Genomic DNA, 15278 nt, shown 5'->3' with positions numbered 1-15278 from the left:
ACCACCTAGTGCATTAGAGGCATGAAGTGACTTGAAAAAAGTTCATGTTTAGTTTCTAGATTATTTAATTAACTGTTATTTTGAAAATTAATTGATTATCTCTTTACTCATCCATACTAATGTATAATAGGTTTACAAGCTTTCATAGATGAGAATGAGATTCACATAAAAGTATTATATATATATATATATATATATATATATATATATATAAATAAATTTAACTGACTAGAACCCGAGAAAGTATAACAAAAACCTTTAATAAATCACGAATAGTTTCATCGGTGCTCCGACTTCTTCAGGTGAGAAAGAAAAAACATAAGACTTATAAAATTAACAAGGTAAAAAACATGGACTTTCCAGTTTAATAAAAAGAAATAGAATAGTAACAGTCATATTTGAATAGGTGACCGTGTGCTACCATTGGTATGAGTTGAATGTGTGCAACAGCTAATTTTAGAGTGCCAGTACTGGATTACTGCGCTATGGGAGTCAGGCAAATTGTAGCTTAGATTGTTGTTCAAGTGTGAAGGGTCCAGAACTATTTCTTTTGATTCGAGAATTCTTCTTTCAAATTCATCCTTGCATATATATAAATTAGTAGTGCTTTCCCAATCAACTTGGTGTGGCCGTTCTTCAAGGTTAGAGTTTGCCGAGAAGAGGACATGATTGGAAAGGGCGCTCTCTCGTGTTCTACTGTAAGAGATGTCACATCTATGTTTCTCAAGACGAAGTGAAACAGATTTATCTGTCTGGCCAAAATAAGGTCTACCGCAGTCGCACAAAACTTTATAAACACCAGGAAAATGCAGTTGGTTGTGTTTTGGTCGGCTCAGAAAAGAACGAAGTTTTGGCAGAGTTGTATAGTCGGTCTTTATGTTGAATTTCTTCAAAATCCTAGATAGTTTTGAGGTAAGAGAGCTAATAAATGGTAACTGTATATGAGTGATAGGGTTGGAATCATCTTCTTGTCGAGGATGATGGCGTGGTCTCAAACGTTTAGTGATGTTACGAGACGAATATCCATTATTTAAGAAGGTGTTTTTCAGGAAGTTAAGCTATGTTTGAAGGTCGTCTTCTGTGGAAGTGAGACATCTTGCTAGATGGGAAAGGGTGGAGATAATGCCCAGTTTCTGAGGAGGGAGGTGATGAGAAGAGCCATGTAAATATCTATCAGTGTGGGTGGTTTTTCGAAAAATTAAAAATTTAAGACAGTCAGATAATCTGTCGATCTTTAGATCCAAGAAGGGGAGAATGCCGTTAATCTCTAGTTCTGATGTGAATTTAATGTTCTGATGTTGATTATTTAAATGGTTTAGGAAGTTTTGCAGTTCCTCTAAACTATGTCACCAGATAAGGAAGACATCATCAATGTAGCATAATCACGGTTTAGGTTTTAAAGTAGCTGAAGAAGTAGCTTTCTCTTCAAAATCTTCTAGAAAAATGTTAGCTAAGACTGGGGATAGAGGGCTGCCGATAGTTAACCCGCTAGTTTGTTTGTATATTTTATCTTCATAGCAGAAATAGCCGGAATTGATGCATTGAGTTAGAAGAGCAAACATTTTTTCAAATCAAAAATAAAAAATTTGAATCTTATAGACTCTGGCAGAATGCTGAGTTTTGACATCGTGTCTCTGTTTACAAATATACCTACAGATGAAGTTCTGACTCTTCTTAAGGACAAGGTTTCTAAAAAAAATGTTTGCTCTTCTAACTCACTGCATCAATTCCGGCTGTTTCTGCTATGAAGATAAAATATACAAACAAACTAGTGGGTTAGCTATGGGCAGCCCTCTATCCCCAGTCTTAGCTAACATTTTTCTAGAAGATTTTGAAGAGAAAGCTATTTCTTCAGCTACTTTAAAACCTAAACTGTGGTTACGCTACATTGATGACGTCTTCCTTATCTGGGGACATAGTTTAGAGGAACTGCAGAACTTTCTAAACCATTTAAATAGTCAACATCAGAACTAGAGATTAACGGCACTCCCCTTCTTGGATCTAAAGATCAGTTGATCACCTGACTATCTTAAATTTTCAATTTTTCGAAAAACCACCCACACTGATAGATATTTACATGGCTCTTCTCATGACTTCCCCTACTCAGAAACTGGGCATCATCTCCACCCTTGCCCATCAAGCAAGATGTCTCACTTCCACAGAAGAAGACCTTCAAACATAGCTTAACTTCCTGAAAAACACCTTCTTAAATAATGGATATTCGTCTCGTAACATCACTAAACGTTTGAGACCACGCCAACATCCTCGACAAGAAGATGATTCCAACCCTATCACTCATATATAGTTATCATTTATCACCTCTCTTACCCCAAAACTATCTAGGATTTTGAAGAAATTCAACATAAAGACCGACTATACTACTCTGCCAAAACTTCGTTCTTTTCTGAGCCGACCAAAACACAACCAACTGCATTTTCCTGGTGTTTATAAAGTTTTGTGCAACTGTGGTCGACCTTATTTTGGCCAGACAGATAAATCTGTCACTTTGTCTTGAGAAACATAGACGTGACATCTCTTACAGTAGAACAGGAGCGAGCGCCCTTTCCAATCATGTCCTCTTCTCGGCAAACTCTAACCTTGAAGAACGGCCACACCAAGTTGATTGGGAAAGCACTACTAATTTATATATATGCAAGGATGAATTTGAAAGAAGAATTCTCAAATCAAAAGAAATAGTTCTGGACCCTTCACACTTGAACAACAAACTAAGCTACAATTTGCCTGATTCCCATAGCGCAGTAATCCAGTACTGGCGCTCTAAAATTCGCACACATTCAATTCATACCAATGGTAGCACGCGGTCACCTATTCAAATATGACTGTTACTATTCTACTTCTTTTTATTAAGCTGGAAAGTCCATGTTTTTTACCTTGTTATTTTTATAAGTCTTATGTTTTTTCTTTCTCACCTGAAGAAGTCGGAGCACCGATGAAACTAGTTGTGATTTATTAAAGGTTTTTGTTATACTTTCTCGGGTTCTAGTCAGTTAAATTTATTTTTATAAATGTATACATCCCGAGTAAATCCTAATTTCAACTATTTATATATATATATATATATATACATACATGTACATCATTATCATTATTATCAGTCATTGTTGATCCACTGCTGGATTGAAGTCCTTTCCAAGATTACTCCAAAACTGTCTGTCCATGGCTTTCCTTTCCCATGTCATTCCTGCAAATCTTATGATATGATCGATCCACCATGATTTAGGCCGGCATCATGGTTGTTTTTCCTCTCACGAAATCCGATCCAGTACTTCTTTTGTCCATCATTGATCTTGTCTTCGAACAATATTCCCAACTCATTGCCACTTCAGATGTTTCACTCTTCCTATGATGTCAGAGACTTTGGTTTGATTTCTTATCCACGTAATCCTTTTGTTATTCAGTCTTGTGATACCAAGCCTACTTTTTTCCATACTCAGTTATGTTGTTCTTAATTTTTGAACTTTCTTTGCATTTAGTGTCCATGTTTCACAGCCATATGTCAATATAGGAAGATTGTATTGGTTAAAAAACTTTTCTCTTCAGGCATAATGGTAGTTGGCTTTTGAATATTGAATGTAATTTTCCAAATGTTTTCCACCCAAGAATTGTGTGTCTTTTAATTTCGTCCATGATATTTTGTTCCATTGATATCTGTTTTCCTAAGTATACGTAATGATCTACTAGTTTAATTTTATCATTATTGATTTTTATTATTTCTGGTTAGACATAGCTATTGAACATAACTTGAGTGTTCTTTAGGTTTATATTTAGGCGAGCTGTTTTGCTCGCAATTTGGAGTTCATGGACACATGTCTGTAATTCTTGCACAGTTGAAGTAAAGATAATTATGTCATCTGTGAAGTGTAAATGGCTTAAATATCTTCCATTTATCTTCAGACCTTTCCTTTCCCAATCAAGAAGTTTAAATATTTCTTCTAGGCATGCAGCGAATAATTTTGGCAGCATGCCTAGTATATGGAGATATTGTGTCACCCCGTCTTATACCTCTCTGTATTTCCACACTAGAGATGTTTCCATTGAAATGAATTGCTGCTGTGACATTGGTGTATGCTGATTTGGTGGTCCTGACATATGGCTCTTCCACTTGTTTCGTAATGCTTTAAGTATTGCACAAGTTTTTACTCAGTCAAAGGCTTTATCATAATCAGTAAAACCAAGACATAATGGTAACTGATATTCATTACACCGTTCAATGATCTGTTGTACAACTTGAATATGGTCCATTGTACTAAAGCCACTTTGAAACCTGCCTATTCTTTTGATTGTGCTAGGTCCAGTCGTACAAAGCCTATGAGCTAAGACTTTTGTAAACACTTTGTAAACCACTGATAGTAGACTGATGGGTCGGTAGTTAGTCAAGTCTTCTACATCACCTTTTTTATGTAGCAGAATTAGGATGGCCTTCTTCCATGTTCTTGGTACATCATTTTTCTCCAGGCATAAAGTAAATAGTTTTGCTAAGAGTTTGTAGATCATTTCTCCACCTACTTTAGAAGTTCAGCTATAACTCCATCCTCAACTGCAGCTTTTGCATTTTGCAAGCTTTGGATGCTCCACCTAACTTCTTCTGGTGGCATCTGTGGTACTTCAGCTATTTTGTAGTTGTCTTCTTCATTTAATTCATCATCCTGATATAATACTGAGTAAAATTCTTCAATTCTTTTTGCTATAGCATATCTATCTCTGGTTATGGTTCCATCTTGTAGTTTGGCTGCAGCCATCTGTTTATTGCTGTTCATCAATAGCTGTTTGGCTTTTTTGAGACTACGGTTGTTTTCAGTTGTTTGTTGTATGAATATACAATTGAATTATCGTAATTCTTCTGTGATACGTTTTCTGATCATTTTGCACAATTCAGTGTATTCAATTTTATTCTGTTGGTTATTTGATTGTTTCATTTCTTTTTGTTTCTTCATAAGCTCTTTTGTTTTTTCAGAAATTTTGTCTTGTTTCTGTTCTTTGGTACCTACTATTTCAAGTGAGCATTGTAAAAGGTTTTGGGTAATGTCATTACTTTCTAATTGATCAGCATTGTCATCTATAATAAGATTTTTAAATCTGTTGTTTAGTTCATGTTAGAATATATCTTTTTTAATGTTGAGTTTGTGTACATCTATGTTTTGCTTCAATCTTTAAAACATTTTTCTTCTTTCTCTTTGGCAGTTTATTTGAATCTTACTGCGTACCTTACAATGGCCACTTCCAATGTTGAAGGTGTTATAACAGAGCATTCTTGAAAGATGTTTTTCTTATTGCTGAGGATAAAGTCAATTTCACTAATTTTGCCATTTGGACTTTTCCATGTCGTGTTTTTTTCTTGAAAAAAGAATTCATGATGTGGAGGTTTGCTTTTTCTGCAAATTATATTAACCTTGCTCCTCTATCATCTCTCATGCCATATCCAAAATTTCTCATTGAGCTTTCATCTGATTGTTGTGTGCCATTTCTAGCATTAAAGCCTCTCATTACAATTCTGAAATGATGTTTTCCTTTATTGTAAAGTTGGGATATATCATTATTGAAGGCTTCAATTTCTTCATCAGTATATGAATTATTGTTGGTGCACAGACTTGGATGATCTCAAGAGTGTATTTTTTTGAGATTTGAAGAAGAATACTTACGCGCGCGCACACACACACACACACACACACACACACACACACACACCCTCTGTCCAAAAAGAAACTGAACTTACTTTTGATAGGAAATAAAACGCAGGCCAATTATAATTATTCAAATCATTTATTTCAATCAATGTACTCTCCCTTAGCTTTGATACAGTGTTTGGCACGGTCGATTAATTCGTTAAATGAGTTTTTTATATCGGTTTTTGGGATACTGTTGAGAGTCGTGGTTACTGTCGCTTGAACGTTTTCAGTGGTGTCGTATCGCTTTCCTTTCATCAGCAAATGAAGTCGGGGGGAAGAGAAAGAAGTCACATGGTGCTAAATCAGGTGAATACGGCTAGTGATCCAACACACAAACTTGGTTTTTGCTCAAAAACTGTCTCACAATGTTTGAACAATGACATAGTGATTATCGTGCAAAAGTGACCAGCCGCCTGCATCATGATATTCATGCTGTACATGACGAGTTTTGCTATCAATCGCTTCAAAATTTCAAGATAAAACTCACCATTGAACTTTTGTTCAGGCGGAACAAATTCTTTGTGGATAATGCCCTTGGAATCGTAGAAACAAATGAGCATTGTGTCTTTACTTTTGACTTCTCCAAGCGACCTTTTTTTCGGATGCCCCCTCTTCTGGTGATCTCCACTCAGCACTCTGGCACTTTGTTTTGTGCTCATACTCAAAACACCATGTTTCATCACCAGTAATGATCATTTCAAGGAAGTTTGATCCTTACAAGTAGTTTTAATGAGGTCCTTGCAGTGTTCAATTTGGTACATTTTTTGGTCGTGGGTCAACTTGTGGGGAACAAATCGCGAATTCAATTTACAAAGGTCCAAACTCTCTGTCAAAATGTTGTGCACAGTTGATTTTGGAATCCCAATTCATCTTCACTCAATCTCATGGGCGATTTTGGGTTTTCTTTGATGAAATCGTGCACTTTTTGGATGTTAACTTTGCTCAGTCCAGTTTTTGGACTGAGCAAAGGCCCAGATTTTTGTCGTCCTCAAACGTCTCATGACCACTTTGAAATTACTTAAACCACTCGTAAACTTACGTATGGAATAAGCATTCATCACTGTATGCTTTTTGAAGCATTTGATGCATTTTGGTAAAACATTTACTGAGTTTCACACAAAAGTCAGTCGCAGCTCTCGGTTTGAAATTCATTTTCTGACCGTTCGTCAAAACACACTGTCACTCTTGGCACTATAACTCGGCTTCTAATGAAACAAATGTCATAAACAGTTGACACACAACACTAATGAAGGTTGCTGCTTTCAACAACAAAAAGATACAACAGGTGGTGCCACTAGTTTCTTCTAGTTTTGAAAAGTTCGGTTTCTTTTTGGACAGAGGTGTATATAAGTAAATCAAAGCTTAATAACTGGGAGATCGCTACATAGGTTGTAACTTCTAATAGTGGTGTGCCCCATTAGTAGATGTTCATTATAAGGTTTAATGGAATAAAAACAGCACGAATAAATAATTAAACACATGTTTAATTAATCCTATTTTTCATCTGTCACTGAGACATCGTCAGGGAAACAATATTAAGTTTGACGGTATTTATCAGAATACAGAATTATAAGTAAATAATTATTTATTGTCTTATTGCTGATATTTTGCTGGTGTTATAACCAGCATCTTCAAAGCACAAAAACAAAGTTTGTCACGGTACGTGAGACTATAACAACATGGTGTAACAAAGGGACTAGTTTAACAAAATTGTAGCAACAACAGCAAGACTGAAGTCCTAATTAGGCTCCCTCTATCTAGTATGTATATATATATATATATATATATATATATATATATATATATATATAAATCAGCTAATGCCTTTTTTGTTCCCATATAGGGAGTAGGTGTGAGGCCTTTAATCCCATATATATATATATATATACAGGTATCCCTTGATATATGTGGTTAATTAATCCTCGATGGACACCACATATATCAAAAACGCATTATTCAATGTTAAGAATTAATGGGAATAATTATAATGAATCCTGCAAAATATAAAAATTTAAACATCATTTATTTTTTAAGGTGACATGTATTTATATATTTTATCTATACATATTTGTTACATATAAACTTATCAAAATATTTATTTTTTATAAAAAAACTTATCTAATGTAAATTGAAGAGTGGTAGCTTTTTTTTCCTCCTCCATGATTTTACTCTACATACTCAAAGATGCAGATGCCGCTTTGCCTTGTTTGCGGGTATTCAGTCACTTTATTTAAAATGGCTCGTATAGTTGATTCACCAAAGCCTAGAGCTCTTCCGATTGTTCTTTGCTATCTCCATTATCAAACCTTTTAATAATATCAATTTTAGTATCCAAAGTAATCAATTTTTGTTTATTACTCTTTTTCGAAGCCATAGTTACAAAGGGTAATGCTTTATATAATTTGAAAATTATGTGATATGCAGATAGGCCATAAACATACACTGTAATACATACACATATACGTCTGTACTCGCCACTCTCTGCTGATAAATTGATGCGCTGAGACTGAGCCGAGAGTGAGTTACTAACATTGGAGCACAACTCGTACCACATGTTCTGATCGGTTTCATTGACAAAGTCTAACGCTTTGCTTATTTTCAAACTTTTTGGGTGCACTAATCAAATTTGATACCGCATATATCAAGTTTATGGTCACAATAATTTTTTGCGCACTAATCAAAACTGCATATATCAAGGGATACCTGTATTGTAGCAATAACACTAAGACTAAAGTCCTGAAAAAAAAAAAAGAGTGAAAGCAGGTACTAGTTATCTCTTAAGATGATCCCAAATCTTAGGCAAATTTATACAGCCATATTCGTTGAGATTTGGAGTATGTTTCAGGGCTTCTGTTACTTCTAAGAACAATCTCTCTGACTTGTAAAAGCTTCTGTGCAGTACTTTTGCTAATTTTGTGTTCTGCTATATACTATCAAAATTTAACAACATGAATGACGAACACATAAGCCTTTCTACACTTTTGAATATTAAAATCATAAAAACACATGCAAAATTGCACAAAACAATAAGTGGAAAAGATTATACTGAAAGCCTAAAGTCCTATGAGGGATGCACTCTATGGGTGCTGTTGCTAGCCTTAACTGTTAGGCCTGAGAATTAGTTTCTGATATCAAGCTTACCATGATATTGTTATTATCTTTTAAGTTAGCCAAACAGATAAATCCTTAACTCATTTACAGGTCATTCTTCATCTTATATTAAAAATTCCACTCATTTCAAATCTTTATTCCAAACTGTTATTTTAGATAATAATGATATTGTGGTAAGCTTTGATGATGTCACCTCTCTTTTTACCAATATCACTCATTCTGACACTTTAAATTTAGTTAAAAAACATCCCCCCCCTGATATCATTGATCTTTTTTATTTTAAACATTCATTATGTCTACTTCATTTAGAATGATACCATTTATTAACAGATTTAGGGCACTTCCATGGGCTCTCATTTCTTCCCTCTCTAGCCAATTATTATATAGACCATTTTGAAAAACATGATCTGGATGCTGTCATGTTGGAGGTTTAATGCTGAAAGCACTAGAAAAGGATTAAAACTGATTTTAATGCTTCCACTATTTTGTCTCAGTCACTGAAACATCTTCAGGGATTACAAAAAAGTATTGTAATACACACACTCAAATACAACACAATGCTAAGTGGAACAAGTGGGTGACTCTGATCAGTCCTATCTAGGTGGTGCTCCCTCTGTGGGCATTTATAGGTGGCCTAGGATGTAAAGTGGGATCTCTGATAATTAATATTTCCCAAATTTTGGGAAGTTTTATGCAACTGTATTAATTTCATTTCGGTTGATTTCTGAGTGCCACCACAGATTCTAAAAACTATGGTGGAATATGATGGTTTTTCTCCAGGAGATTCTGTGTGTTGTATCCAAAACATGGTCTGCAAGGCCAGATTGACCATAGTCGTCAATCCAGATGTATGAGTGTTCTTCTAAACAGATGATTACTGATCTATCTGTCTCTCCGAAGACCAGCTTGCAGGAACAGGGTGCTTTATATACTCCAGGCACTGAGGGAGGAGGGAGCTGATCTTTGGTAGAACAGATAAGGGAAGCAAGTTTAAGGTGGGGCTTAAACACGCTGTGTGGAGGTTGTATGTTTAAGGATATTTTTTCTGATGTGCCACGGATGCAGGGTATGGTGTTGGCATTTATGAAATCCTTCTGAAGAGATGGCAGGAGAATGGAGGAGAAACTGATTATTTTTGTAATTCTGTAATCTTTGTAACCATTGGAAAAAAAAGGTGTCGTGTATGTGGTTGAATTCGGTTGAAAGGGAGGTTCCTCTGGAATAAAGAATGTGTGCTCTATTGGTTAGAGTTTTAAAAATGCCATTTCTGTTGGGAGGGGGGGGGAGAGTTTGTGAATGTATCTGCCTTTGTGAGCAGGTTTTCTATATACAGTAAAGGAAAGGTTACCAGTAGGAAGGTGTGTTACTAAGGTGTCTAGGGAGTGTAAACTATTATTTAACTTTTCCATCATAAACTGGGTACTTGGATGTAGGCTATTGAGGTGACTGAGGAAGGAGTCTAATGTGTCTGGGCCATGAGGCCAAATAGAGAATATATCATCTTCATATCTTAGCTAGATGGAAGGTTTGAGAGGGCCTGAGTCAATGGCTCGTTTTTCCAAATTTTCCATGTAAAAATTGGTAAAAGGGAGTGAGGGGGGGGTGAAACCCATATTGGTTCCCTCTGTCTGTTTGTAAATTTTGTTCTTCCAAGAAAAATAACCAGAATTGATGGTAAAGGAAAAGAGATCTAAGATATTAGAAGAAAAAACGTTTCTTAAGTGTTAAGGTGTCATTTAAGGGAATATTGGTAAAAAGTGACAATTTAAAAATCTTACTTAAAAAAAGTATCCTCCTGGCCGCCGGACATTAAAAAAAAACCAGATCTTTCACAGTCCCCCCCAGATATACGATTAACCAAAATCAAAAACATTAGACTCCTTCCTCAGTCACTTCAATAGCTTACATCCAAGAATCCAGTTTACGATGGAAAGGAAAATAACAATAGTTTACCCTTCCTAGACACCTTTGTAACACGCCTTCCTACTGGTAACCTTTCCTTCACTGTATATAGAAAACCTACTCACACAGGCAGATATAGTCACAATCTCTCCCACCACCACCACCACCCCTCCCAACAGTATGGCATTATTAAAACTTGAACCAATAGAGTGCACAGTCTTTGGTCCAGTGGAACCTCCCTTTCAACCAAACTCAAACACATACACAACACCTTTCTTTCCAATGGTTACAGTGATTACAGAATTACAAAAATAATCAGTTCCTCCCCCATTCTCCAGCCATTTCTTCAGAAGGATTTCAGAAATGCCATCACTACACCCTACATCCATGGCACATCAGAAAAAATAGCCTGGTCCTTATAAACATACAACTTCCACACAGCATGTTTAAGTCCCACCTTAAACTTTGTACAGATATAGATCAGCCACTATCCATTTAGAAGAACACAAATCAAACTTCTTCAATCACAACTATGGTCAGTGTGGCCTTTCAGACCATGTTTTGGATACAACCCACAGGTTTCCTGGAGAAATAAACCACCATGCTCCATCATAGTAAATTCAAAAGAGAAAGACTGTTTTTAGAATCTCTGGTAGCACTCAGAAATCAACTGAATTTAAATAAATACAGTTGTATAAATCTTTCCAAATTTGGGAAATATTAATTATCAGAGATCCCACTTTACATCCTAGGCCATCTACAAATGCCTATAGAGGGCACACCGCCTAGATAGGACTTTAGAGTCATCCACATGTTTCGCTTAATACTATGTTGTATTTGAGTGTTTACAATAGTTTTTTTGTAATCCCTGAAGATGTCTCAGTGATGGAGATGAAATATTGGAAGCATTAAAATCAGTTTTAATCCTTTCCTAGTGCTGTAAATATTCCATTAAACCTTGAACAGGATGTCTTCACAGCACTTAAGCCTCAACAAATAGCTCTGGATACTGCAATTCTCAAATCGATCTTGCTAAGGCACACTGATAACATGGTACACAATAAATAACGGAAAAAACTCACGTAGAAAGATTATTTATTAGTATAATTTTCGCCTGTGTGTCACAGGCATCCTCAGTACATTAAGCTCAAAATTAAACACTAACTGACAACTCCAATTTCAAATTTGAGCTTAATGTACTGAGGATGCCTGTGACACACAGGCAAAAATTATACTAATAAATAATCTTTCTACGTGAGTTTTTTCCGTTATTTATTGTGTACCGATATGTCTACTCACGGTTTACCTCTTTTAAAACTGATAACATGGTCTCTATTTGGCTGCATGGCTAAGATACATTAGATTCCTTCTTCCTCCCTCTCAATAGACAGCACCCCAGAATCCAATTCACTATAGAAAAAGACAATAACAATAGCATGCCTTTTCTAGATACTTTAAGCACACATCTTCCCAATCGCATTCATTCTTTCTTTCTCTGTTTACAGAAAACTCAGATAGATATATACACAAACTTTTCCATTATCCACCCTGTCAACAATATGATGTTATCAAAACTCATGTTAACAAAGCCTCCAACCTCTGTTCTACCCAGACTGAATTTATTGTTGAACTCTCCTATATTTATTAGACTTTGTCCAATGGTTAAATGAATTGTTCCTCCCATCTGCTCATATCACTCTCAACATGCTGACTAGTAATGCCATCATTGTTCCTTATATTCGGGACACGTCAGAAAATATAACCAGAATTCTAAAAAAGTACAGTCTCTGCACTGCATTCAAACTTCAGCTGAAGCTGGCAGTCTTCATCCACTCTCCCAAGTATCCTCTACCTCCTCTTTCTGTTCCAGGTGTTTACAGGATTCCCAGACCTGAACAAGCTAGACCTTGTTCAGGTCTAGCTGACTGCCTTGCCTTGGATACCTTACACAGAATCAAATGGAAGGAAACTTCTATGCTTCACCACAGCATATATAGATTTGAAAGCCTTTTTTTTAGAATCAGAAGCAGATTAAAAAAAAGCCTAACATCATCTTAATAAATATGGTTATATTAAACTTCTTGAGATTTGGGAAACTAATTCTTAGGCCTCCCACCCACTAGCTAAGGCTAGCCAGCACCCATAGAGGGCATCTCTCACATGACTTTAGGCTTTCAGCCTAATCTTTTTCACTTATTGTTTTGTACAATTTTGTGCATTTTTACAGTTTTAATATTGTTTCCCTTGCAATGTCTCAGTGACTGAGACGAAATATAGGATTGATTAAACTTGTGTTTAATTATTTATTTGTGCTGTTTTTATTTCATTAAACCTTAATGAAATATTATATTATATTATATCTATCGGCTTAAAGTGCAACCAGATTCATAGTATATTGTGATGAAATGTGATGTGGTCTGGAGCAATACTTGGTTAACCAAGACTCCCCCCCCCCCCCCCCAGATTGATTTTTTCAGGTAAAAAGTATGTTGTTGTTGTTGTTATTATTATTATTATTTGACACCTCCAGGGAGTCCAAAGACTCATCGAGGGAGAGTGTGCCAACAGCATCGAACGATTGGACCCCTTCCAACTACTAACCGCGCTCAAACTTACTTAACTGAGCCATTAGTAGCAGAGTTTCTACCAAGCGACCATTGTTCAGCAGAGGCTCTACCAATCTACCGTTGTTAGCATATGGAAGTATCCAGAATATCAGTATTGGCATATGAATCTGAGATGAGGTGTTGGTCAGAAGGTACTAGCTTGGAAACAGTGTAGGCTATCATCACTCCCTGAAGTGTTCTTTGTTTGTTGGTATGTGTGGTGATGTTGAGGGATGACAAATCTGAGTTTCCAGGAGCAAAAACCCTCCATCTATTTTATGAGACCTGCTAAGTCACCTTTAGTCGAAAAGAGCTGATAAAAGTTGCTTGCATCATAAACTGAAAATGAACTCTTCTTTTTTTGACCAAAGAACCTCGCCTGTACCAACTGAGCTATGGAGGCCTACAGATAAAGGATGAATAGTGAAAAGTCAGCTATTGAAACAATACCAGAATTTCAGATTAGCACCAATCAGTGTGAGAAATATCTGGAAATCAGTGGAAAAAGAAGTTAGACTTGTAGAATAATTGGAGAATTGCCAGCTTGACATAATTTGTATTACTGAGATGAAGGAGACTTAAACAGGTATGATACAACTAATTAATAACTATAAAATGTTACGTTTGGGAAACAGTGATCAGGGAAAGGAAGAAGTAAATGTTTAACACTAAAATAAATTTTCTGAATGGCAGACGATGTCAGCTATAGTGATGCAGATAAATTTCAAAATGGAAAACGACACAGTAAGACAGCTTTATTTGTGCATAGTATCCCACAAATGGTTCTGCTAAGGTAGAAATGAGGAAATTTTTTGAGTCATGAGAGAGTGCATCTGAAAAAAAAAAAAAACCTTATTTTAGTAGGAGATCTAAAAAGCAGAATAGGAAATGAATTCCAAACGTATAGAAATGTTTTGGTAAAATTTTGAGAAAAGGATAAAACTAATAATAATAGCTTCAGGACAGTGACTAGTGATTACTAACCCCATGTATACCCATCATAAAGATGTGCACAAATTCATATGGAGTGAAAACACAACAAATGAAAAACTCATTTACTTTGGCGATGCAAAATTATTCAAATTAAGTTGATATTGAATCCAACATTATTTTAAAGCCGAATTTTGCATTGTCGTAGTTTGGCTCTCTCTCTATTCTGGCTCTCTAGTTCAGTAATTTTTTGTGCCTTTTGTGATGTGACACCTCTTGGCAATTCGTATGGTAAAGTATGACCTCTGCATCACTACAACCTGAGTATTTACGATTTGGGTCTGCCTACTCACTGATGAGAGCTCAACAAAAGATCGAAACCGGTCTGGGTAGTGACCCCCCCCACATAATGTATAACATCATACATCTTCCAGGAGATGTGTTTTACATTATGGGAAATACTAAGGATAGTGATCGGAGCTTACCCCACCTTTACTACGAGCTTGTCCCTGTCATGAAAGGTTTGCTTATGCTTGGATCTGCCGAAACTTTTATAGTTTCTATCTATATTCAGCATGAAACTCTTGTAGTTTCTCTATTCGGCATTTAAAATAATGTTGAATTCAATACTCACTTAATTTGAATAACTCGTTGATTCTGTTATTTTGAATGAAGATGTCTTTGCACTGATTCAGAATACAGGACATAAAAATCTTGCATAATTATGATTTACTTATTAAGTTCATTTTTTAGTATTATATATAATACTAAAAAATGAACTAAAGTATATATACTGAGCGGTTCATAAATAAGGTTTAAGTTTTGTTATTTAATAAAGTAATCTCAATATATATATCATCATCAAATTCCTGATATATATACCCTCAAGGAGGGTAGGGTATGATATGACAGGATATGATGGTACTACATGAAAAATTACATCATTACTAACTTCCTATCTACAATCATTTTAGAAATTATGGACTTTACAACTGTGTCATAAATAACTGTTTTAATTTTCCTGATGTTTCGACCTTTATAT

The 15278-nt window shown here is 35.6% G+C and overlaps 1 protein-coding gene across 4 annotated transcripts in view; it reads left to right on the top strand.

Annotated features, from left to right (window-relative positions):
* The window catches only part of LOC150097824 (USP6 N-terminal-like protein), a 475396-nt gene that overhangs the window by 189467 nt on the left and 270651 nt on the right, over positions 1-15278 (top strand). The gene's annotated exons all lie outside the window — the stretch shown is intronic.

This window comes from Typopeltis vanoorti, chromosome 16 (genome assembly GCF_054136105.1).
Source record: "Typopeltis vanoorti isolate ZY-2024b chromosome 16, IOZ_Tvanoo_1.0, whole genome shotgun sequence".
In the NCBI taxonomy this organism is placed as follows: Eukaryota; Metazoa; Arthropoda; class Arachnida; order Uropygi; family Thelyphonidae; genus Typopeltis; species Typopeltis vanoorti.
This window is presented reverse-complemented; position numbering and strand designations above follow the sequence as displayed.